General features: G+C 31.9%; 1 long non-coding RNA gene across 1 annotated transcript; it reads left to right on the top strand.

The window, feature by feature from the left end:
• The first annotated feature begins 2,104 nt into the window (after positions 1-2,104).
• LOC105472990 (uncharacterized) lies at positions 2,105-8,171 on the top strand. Its single transcript, XR_981980.2, has 3 exons — positions 2,105-2,528; positions 4,019-4,188; positions 7,932-8,171. It is a non-coding gene; the product is annotated as an uncharacterized lncRNA (long non-coding RNA).
• Positions 8,172-8,566: the final 395 nt, after the last annotated feature.

The following is an 8,566-nucleotide window of genomic DNA, read 5'->3' as shown; positions in this document are numbered from 1 at the left end:
TAACCTACTATGTAAAAAGTACGGCTATTGTATTGTGTGGTTCATAGGATAAAGTTTGAAGGCTTTGACAATGCTTTGAAGACTCTTGAAAATGAGGGGGAACAAAGTTCTGGCATATGAGTTAGTTCATGTGCATGCAATGGAGAAAACTGTGATTGCATACTTTTCCATGGGACATGGTGTTTATTAAATAGACAGGAGTATAATAAAAAAGGAGACGATGGATCAACTATCTCCAAGAGATGTAATTTCCAGAACAGTCAAATTTAAAAGGCAGGTTTTTAATTTCAGGGCATATATAGAGAGTGTGAGGTAGCATCACAAGGAAGATAAATAAAATTTTAAACATTGTTTGTCTTTGGTTAGCCTACAAAATAATCTTGTAATCATATGTACTCTTACTACATTAACTCAAATGTGACTTTTTTATTTATTAGGATGTTAAGGTTGTTTTTATTATTAATGAGAAAGGTAATCTACTCACATACATTTCTTTGAAAGTTGTACTTTTTCTATTGTACTCACATTTTATTATACCTATTGTTTTAATAAAAGACAAAAATGTTGCAACTAAGTGAGCATAAAATGAACGAAATGCTTTCCAAATATGAAGTCTCTATAATCATTGTTGATTGATGGTAATTTCATGGGAGAAAAGTTGGCAAATTTTTCTAAACGCTTTTACCTACATCATCAATTTCTCCCTCTTTTTAATGAGAAATAAGTTGTCCTCTGTTTATATTTAAAACCTAGTTTAAATTTTCCTAAGGGCTTTAAAGACAGATGGTAGCATCTGTTTAAAGCTGATGTGGATATTGAGTACAGAAGTACTTAACCACTATTTAAAATTTTATTTCTCTAAGAGGATCTCTATCTATCCTCCACATATTCAAGAAAAAAAAATACTTAAAAGTTACCTCTATGCTATGAAAATGTAAATAACACAGAGGTATAAAAATTAGATATATAAATACTGACAGGTCATACTTTGTCTAGTAAGGCTAAAAGTTGTTGACTCAATTTGATTCATAATGTGGGCACACTTTTTACATATATGTTAAGCAATTTTGTCTCTAGTAACTTCTCTTTATTTTTTTCTTTTTTTTCCCCCCTTTACAAGAGAAATGTTTGCCATTTGTGTCTCGTGATGTTCTCTGAATTACTTTTAACATAAACAATCAAAGGTCCTATCAACACCGGTTGGTTAACCTGTATATTTATGAATCTCTATTAAGCTCTGAACATTAAAGTTCTAGAGAAAAACGTCCAGTATTTAATAGTTCAACTATTGAATAAAATAATTTTATTACTACATAAAATAAGAGCCGTATTGCCAATCTGAAAGACAAAATTTAGAGGCGTAGAAAAGCATTCCAATGAAGAATAATTGTCACAGTCACCGTTTAAACTTAGGTCTGTTTTCAGCATTGTCTCTGGAGGTTAGTTATTCAGATTGTCCTACATTTTCAAAAAACATAGGTCTTGGCCTCTTGGACTCTTCATTAAATGGTTCAGTGGTATAATTCTTATAATTAACATGCATTAATTATAATACCTTATTAAAGCACTGCTTTTATACAGTAACGGAAATAGCCAAAGTAGATATTTATTTATTCATTTAAATGTTTCAAAATGTAAATGAATTTACTATTATTGCATTAGAGGGCTGTTTTCTCATTCATTGAACTGAAGTAAAGTGAAGGGTTGAGCCTTTTTGAATGACCAGGCCTCTGTAATAAGTAGATAATAAATTGATAGTATGGAACTGCTATTAATTATATTCTGTATTCAAAAGGTGCAGTGATTTAATTAATTCTCCTTTATTTTAAATGCAGCCTCCCAGAGTCTATATCCTTTTTGAATTATCAAAAGACCACGGATATTGATAGAGTGTAAAGACAACTCAATCTCTGATATAATTCTGAAGTTTAAAAAATGATAGAAAGTTTAGTTTGATTTTTAAAATATGTAGTTATTTTTATACAATAATGATAAACCAAACTTATATACTATAGAGAAAAATTATGGAGAAATACATTATTGTTTGTGAACTATAGTTCCAATTGATTAATAACTTGTAAATCCTGCCTAAACTCTCTTTCCATGCTACTAAAATTAAGTTTTTTTCATTTTTTGAATGTTTCCAGGAAATTGCTAAATATGCACCTCATAAAGTCAGACTATTCTGTGCCTTCACCCAAGAGAAGTCCCAACCGCTATCCCTCATTTTGAAATGAAAGAGTCACAAAAGGAATGGTTTACTGGATGCCAGACAAAACATTGCACAGAATTGTGTCTCAACCCAAGTGTATCTCTCTACAAATGTTGACGGAAGGGTGTCTGTGTACCCACTGATTCTTCTGCTGATGAACAACAGCATGATTCTTCCAGATGATTCTTATTGATGACATTCAGAAACATCACAGAGTGTCTCCTAATATGGAATGGTTTGCTATGCTATTGCATGACTGAAAGGGTTGACTGGACCACCGTGAAGATGGAAAATTCATCCTGAAGAACTAACTGAGGTGTGGGTGCATTGCTCATGAGTAACCAATGCTCATGAGAGGACATGTTAGTGAGATCTAAAGGTTCCCATGATTAGGTGGCTAGATTATTCACAGATTATAAGTTACCCTGAGCAGATATGAAGTCCACAGATCTAAGAGTTATGAAGCCCCAGATTAGGTGATTCACTTGGCAATCATGTCACCATGGAATTTACAGACTACTGAATGCTGAAAATATGTTGGTAGAGTGGGAGCTGAATGGAAAAGAGTGAGAACTGATCATGATTGGTCTAACTCACTGATTGGAGGTGGGGGGCGGTGAAGGTGGCAAACATAACACTTATTTTTCTTTCATTTTCTTATAATCATCCTTGTGAATGTGAAATTGTGTCACATTGTGGTTTTGATTTGTATTTCCTTAATACCAATGGTATTGAATATCTTTTAATTTGCTTGTCAGTCATTTGTATGTCTTATTTAGAGAAATGTCTATTCAAGTCCATTACTCATTTTTAAATTGAGTTGTTCACTTTTTGTTGATAAAGTTTTGTAAACCATCTATATTCTTCATACTGAACCTTTATCAAATACATAATTTGCAAATATTTTCTCCTATTCTGTGGATTGTCTTTTCACTTTCTCAATAGTTTTCATGGATACACAATGGTTTTCAATTTTAATAAAGTCTAACTTATTGGTTTTCTTTTGTCTCTCATGTTTTGTTGTCATATCTAAGATTCCACTGATAAATTTGAGGTCATGAAGATTTACATTTAAATTTTCTTTTAAGAGTTATGTAATTTTTCTTGTTATATTTAGGTTTTTGATTCATTTTAAGTTGATTATTGAATATCAAATGAAGTAGGGATCCAATTTTATTATTTTGCTTGTGTTTATCAAGTGCTAGCAGTATTTACTGAAGTCTGGTCTTTTCCCATTGAATGGTCTTAGCACCCTTGTAAAATACCTATTGGCCATAAATGTTTATTTGTTTATTCTTAATTAGATTACATTTGGCCTATCCTTAGGTCAGTTGCATACATTTTTATAATTGTATAGTTTTGTTGTAAGTTTTGAAATCCCCAAATATTTTTGTACAACTATATATTTCTTTCCAATTCTGTCAGTTTTTGCTTTACATATTTTAGGACTCTGTTGTTTTGTGTTTATTTCATAATTGTCATGTCTTCTTGATGATTTGAACTTCTTATCAAAATACTTGTCCTTTGATTCTTGCAACAACTTTCACTTGAAATCTACTTTGTCTTATAATGGTATAGCCACTCTAGCTATTATTTGGTTATTATTGAATATTATCTGTATGGGATACTTTTTTTTGCATTTTTGTTTTCAAACTATTTGTGTCTCTGATTCTAAAATGAGTCTCTTATAACAATGGAAACTTGTTCTTTTTAAAAAGAATTACATTCTGTCAATCTCTGCCTTTTAATTGATGAGTTTAATCAATTTACATTTTTTTATTGATAATGAAGATTGACATTTCCCAGAGAGGAAGAAATCATCCTTAAAATGGCAACAGAGAGAAGAGATACTGCCTAAGCTTCTATCTTGATGCTCTCTGAATTATGGACTAAGGACTGTAACATCAACTCTTACCTAAATTTCTACACTGCTGACCTGTACTACAAATCTCAGACGTGCCAACCTCAACAATCCTGTAAGCCGTTTTTAAAACCTACCTTTCTCTCTCCATATAAATATACATAAACACTATGTATATACAATGTTATATATAACCACTATATATACATAGCCATTATATATACATCATATATATTAAACACAAAAACTCAAAATATATCAAACTATGCTTTTCAATAAGCATTCCAGTGGACACTGCAAGTATTTGACCACAGTCCAGTGTTTGAAAATAATTTATTCTGATAGTTCTTGCCAGCTCAATAATTATTCTCATGGGAGGACTGGTTTCTAAAGCCTCCTACTCTATCATCTTCCATAAAATCATGCTTTTTTTAAAAAAAAAATCTGTTTTATAGTATATTTTTTCATATTCTGATTTTTATATATTACTTTTGTGCATGTGTGTGCAAGATATACACACCATTTACACTCACACATACACATACATACTCACACACACACATTTCTTCTCTGCATGATCATCCTGTTCCTGAGATTTTGTTTTATACCACCTAGTATTCCTTCTTTATATAATCTCTTGTTTGAATTATGTGTTTTCTTGTTTCATAGCAAGTGTGGCTTTCGTTTCTATCTTTCTTTAGTCCTTCCCCACCCCTGCCCCCAGTTTATTTTACCTGACAGAAATGGGTAAAGATAACAATTCTCTTCTCTCTTAAATCCCAAACCATGTTCTTAAATCCCAAACCATGTTCTTAAATATTGCGAGATTTATTTCTTTACTTTCACTTTTTATATGTTTTACTAAAATACAATCAATTTTAGGATCTAACTCAAAAATTAAATAAATAAATGATAAGATATTATATATTTAGATATATAAAGATTTTAATGTAACAGACTCAGACCTTCATTATTCACACCTACTCATGCATGTAAATGGTGAGCAGTTATGTAATGAATTTAAGTTTCATATAATATTTTGTTGCATGAAAATACAGGCAAATCTCCATGTATTCATATTAATGATAATTTATTCAGTGAATGCTACTTTTTCTATATGCATATCATAACACAGGTAAGCACACACAAGTCTTTATGGTAATTTCTTTCAAATATGCATCTTAAGGATCAAATTGCATTTTCAAGTAATTTGTTATAATTATATAGCTCTAGAAATTACCATGTAACATTTTTATTATTAATATGTTATTTATTTTATTTTTACTATGGAAGTAAAAGACCTGCTTCAATTCTCAGACTTAATGAAAACACAACTTTGTAATTAATATCACAGAGCTTTACTCTGTGTACACCTGATTTAACTACTAACTTTATGTTAAAAATTAATCCATGTTCTCTTTGAAGTTCAGAGAAAATACCATCTTCAATCTTATTTTATACTTGGCTTATCCCAAACTGACACTAAACAAATTTATCATAGCTCTATTACCTTGAAATTAACGTTTCTTGAATTTACATGCTATGGCAAGTAGATTTTAAAAACTAAATTACTAATATTAAATTTTTGTATTTTAATTGTTCTTATTCTCTAGCTTTAATAATTATGGGTTATATAGAGTTTTGATCCTTAACAGAGTAATAAATTATTAATTAAATAAATTTATTTAATTAATTAAATAAATCCTTAAGTAATATATTATTACAATATCTTGAATATATAGGTCTATATAGTTAGAGGATTTTTTAAAAGATAAAAAAAACTCATTACTTTTCATTTAGAATTCAGACAAAATCTGTAAAATAGGCTAATATAATAATAAAATGCCTTGAATATTGTTAGAAAAAATATAAATGTCTTTATAACCATAATTTCTCCATTTTAAAGAAAGCAAAGGAAAAGTAACATTCATAACATGAAGATTTACTCTTCTTAGCATTTGTTGGAAAAACAGATATTGAGGCTCTAACCCAATTTTTACAGTAATTTAACTGTTTTTAAAATAGGTAGTCGGCCGGGCCTGGTGGCTCAAGCCTGTAATCCCAGCACTTTGGGAGGCCGAGACGGGCGGATCACGAGGTCAGGAGATCGAGACCATCCTGGCGAACACGGTGAAACCCCGTCTCTACTAAAAAAATACAAAAAACTAGCCGGGCGAGGTGGCGGGCGCCTGTAGTCCCAGCTACACAGGAGGCTGAGGCAGGAGAATGGCGTGAACCCGGGAGGCGGAGCTTGCAGTGAGCTGAGATCCGGCCACTGCGCTCCAGCCCCGGCGACAGAGCGAGACTCCGTCTCAAAAAAAATAAAAAAAATAAAAAAAATAAAAAATAAATAAAATAAAATAGGTAGTCTGGTTTAAAAATTGATTATATAATTATGGATTTGTTCCTGAATAAGTTCCTCAAGAATTTGCAGACAAACGTCATTGCAGCACACAGTTAAATGCCAGTTCCTGCGCATGTTGCCAATGGTCCTCCTAAAATAATTCTACAAGAGCAAAATCTCCTTGTTGTATCAGCAAATGATATTTTTTACCTGCCAACAATGTAATTGAAGCTAGTGTTTTCTCCAGTTTAGAGGGTTTAGATTATCAGTAGAATTCTTAATAATGATTTTTTCATTTCTCAGTTATTATATATTCATATGGAAAAGAGGTGGTAGTCATTTATGGGAATTAAAATAGATAATGTTTTTGATAATATGTTGCATGGTGCCCGATGTTCATAGGCATGTAGTTAATTTGCCACATCATATGCCTAATTAAAAAGTAGTAGTAATTTTCCAGTTCACACAAGAAACACTATCAGCATCATCCATAAGACGTAAATGTATTGATCCCCATTTACTATTATCTAAGCTTGCTTTTATGTAGTTGTTTTTACTTTATTAAATTTTTAAAAATAAACTCATGGAGGGAAGAAATACTTCTTTTTAAAGACAACAAAGCTCTGATACCAGTATGTTAGCAATAACAAGGGAAACAAGAACGATAGATTCACTTTTGCATTTGTGCATTATATTACTAATTTTTAAAACTGCTGTGAAATTGATCAATTAAAGTAATGCTTTTTTTTTTTTTTTTTTTTTTTTTTTGAGACGGAGTCTTGCTCTGTCACCCAGGCTGGAGTGCAGTGGCCGGATCTCAGCTCACTGCAAGCTCCACCTCCCGGGTTTACACCATTCTCCTGCCTCAGTCTCCGGAGTAGCTGGGACTACAGGCGCCTGCTACCTCGCCCGGCTAGTTTTTGTTTTGTTTTGTTTTGTTTTGTTTTGTTTTTTGTATTTTTTTTAGTAGAGACGGGGTTTCACCGTGTTAGCCAGGATGGTCTCGATCTCCTGACCTCGTGATCCGCCCATCTCGGCCTCCCAAAGTGCTGGGATTACAGGCTTGAGCCACCGCGCCCGGCCAAATTAATGCATTCTTTACTCTTACTAGTGTGAGTCAAGAAATTCATCAAAAATGCTAATTCCTACGATCATTTTTCTATTTATAACCTATTACCAACTATGAGGAACAACCCAAGCTAATTAACTTGACAAAATACTTTCCACAACTTGACCCTGGGGTCTATTTCAATTTTACCTCCCACATGTCACCCATATCCACAACAATAATAAAACCATTTTTTTCTGGGTTTAAAGAATAAGCTTAATATTAACAAATATAAACAAATATTTTGTTAATGTTTAAAATGCATCACAAACAATGCTTGATAAAAGAGAAAGAAATATAATCATTAACAAATTATTTCCTCTAATAAACAAAGTATCTGGGCTAGAAGGATAAATGCCTGTTCTGGCTAGTTTCACAGACTGTGCTCTCTCTCCTTTCCATGCAGATTCACATGTATTTCCTCTCATCATTGGAAGTTTGATACGAACTCAGGCGAGGAAGAAAATACTTTCTGATAAAGTATAAGAAGCAAGTAGCTTCCAAAACCTTGAAGAAGATAACTTAGTAAAAATCTCAACTAGAGTTAAATGAATATGTGTATATACTTCAAAACATTATGTTGTACCTTACAAATCATATAATGTTATATGTATATTTAAAAATACATTAAAAAATAAATGTCGTCAGTAAGGAGGCATGTGAGAATTGTGAGCCCCTGATAGGATGCAATAACAACATAGCATCTCTTTTTATAACCTGAGTCTAAACACAAGGAGTCGTTAAACCAACCTAAATTTTAAATATCTTTAAAAATAACTAGCCTACAATCTTCTAAAGTGCCAAAGACATAGAAATCAAAGACAAACAAGCATTCCTGATCGAAGGAGAGACTAAAGGAAAATGACAAATTCAAGAGTGATTCTGAACTGAATTCTTTTAGGATAATGCTAGAAAGGGCATTATTAGAGAAATTGGCAAAATTTTTATATGGTCTGTGGATTTATATGGTCTCTTCCTGATTTTGATGGATATAGGTATTATGGTTACACAGGAACATGTCCTGCTTGAGAGAAAATATAT

Source organism: Macaca nemestrina, chromosome 6, assembly GCF_043159975.1.
Source record: "Macaca nemestrina isolate mMacNem1 chromosome 6, mMacNem.hap1, whole genome shotgun sequence".
In the NCBI taxonomy this organism is placed as follows: Eukaryota; Metazoa; Chordata; class Mammalia; order Primates; family Cercopithecidae; genus Macaca; species Macaca nemestrina.
This window is presented reverse-complemented; position numbering and strand designations above follow the sequence as displayed.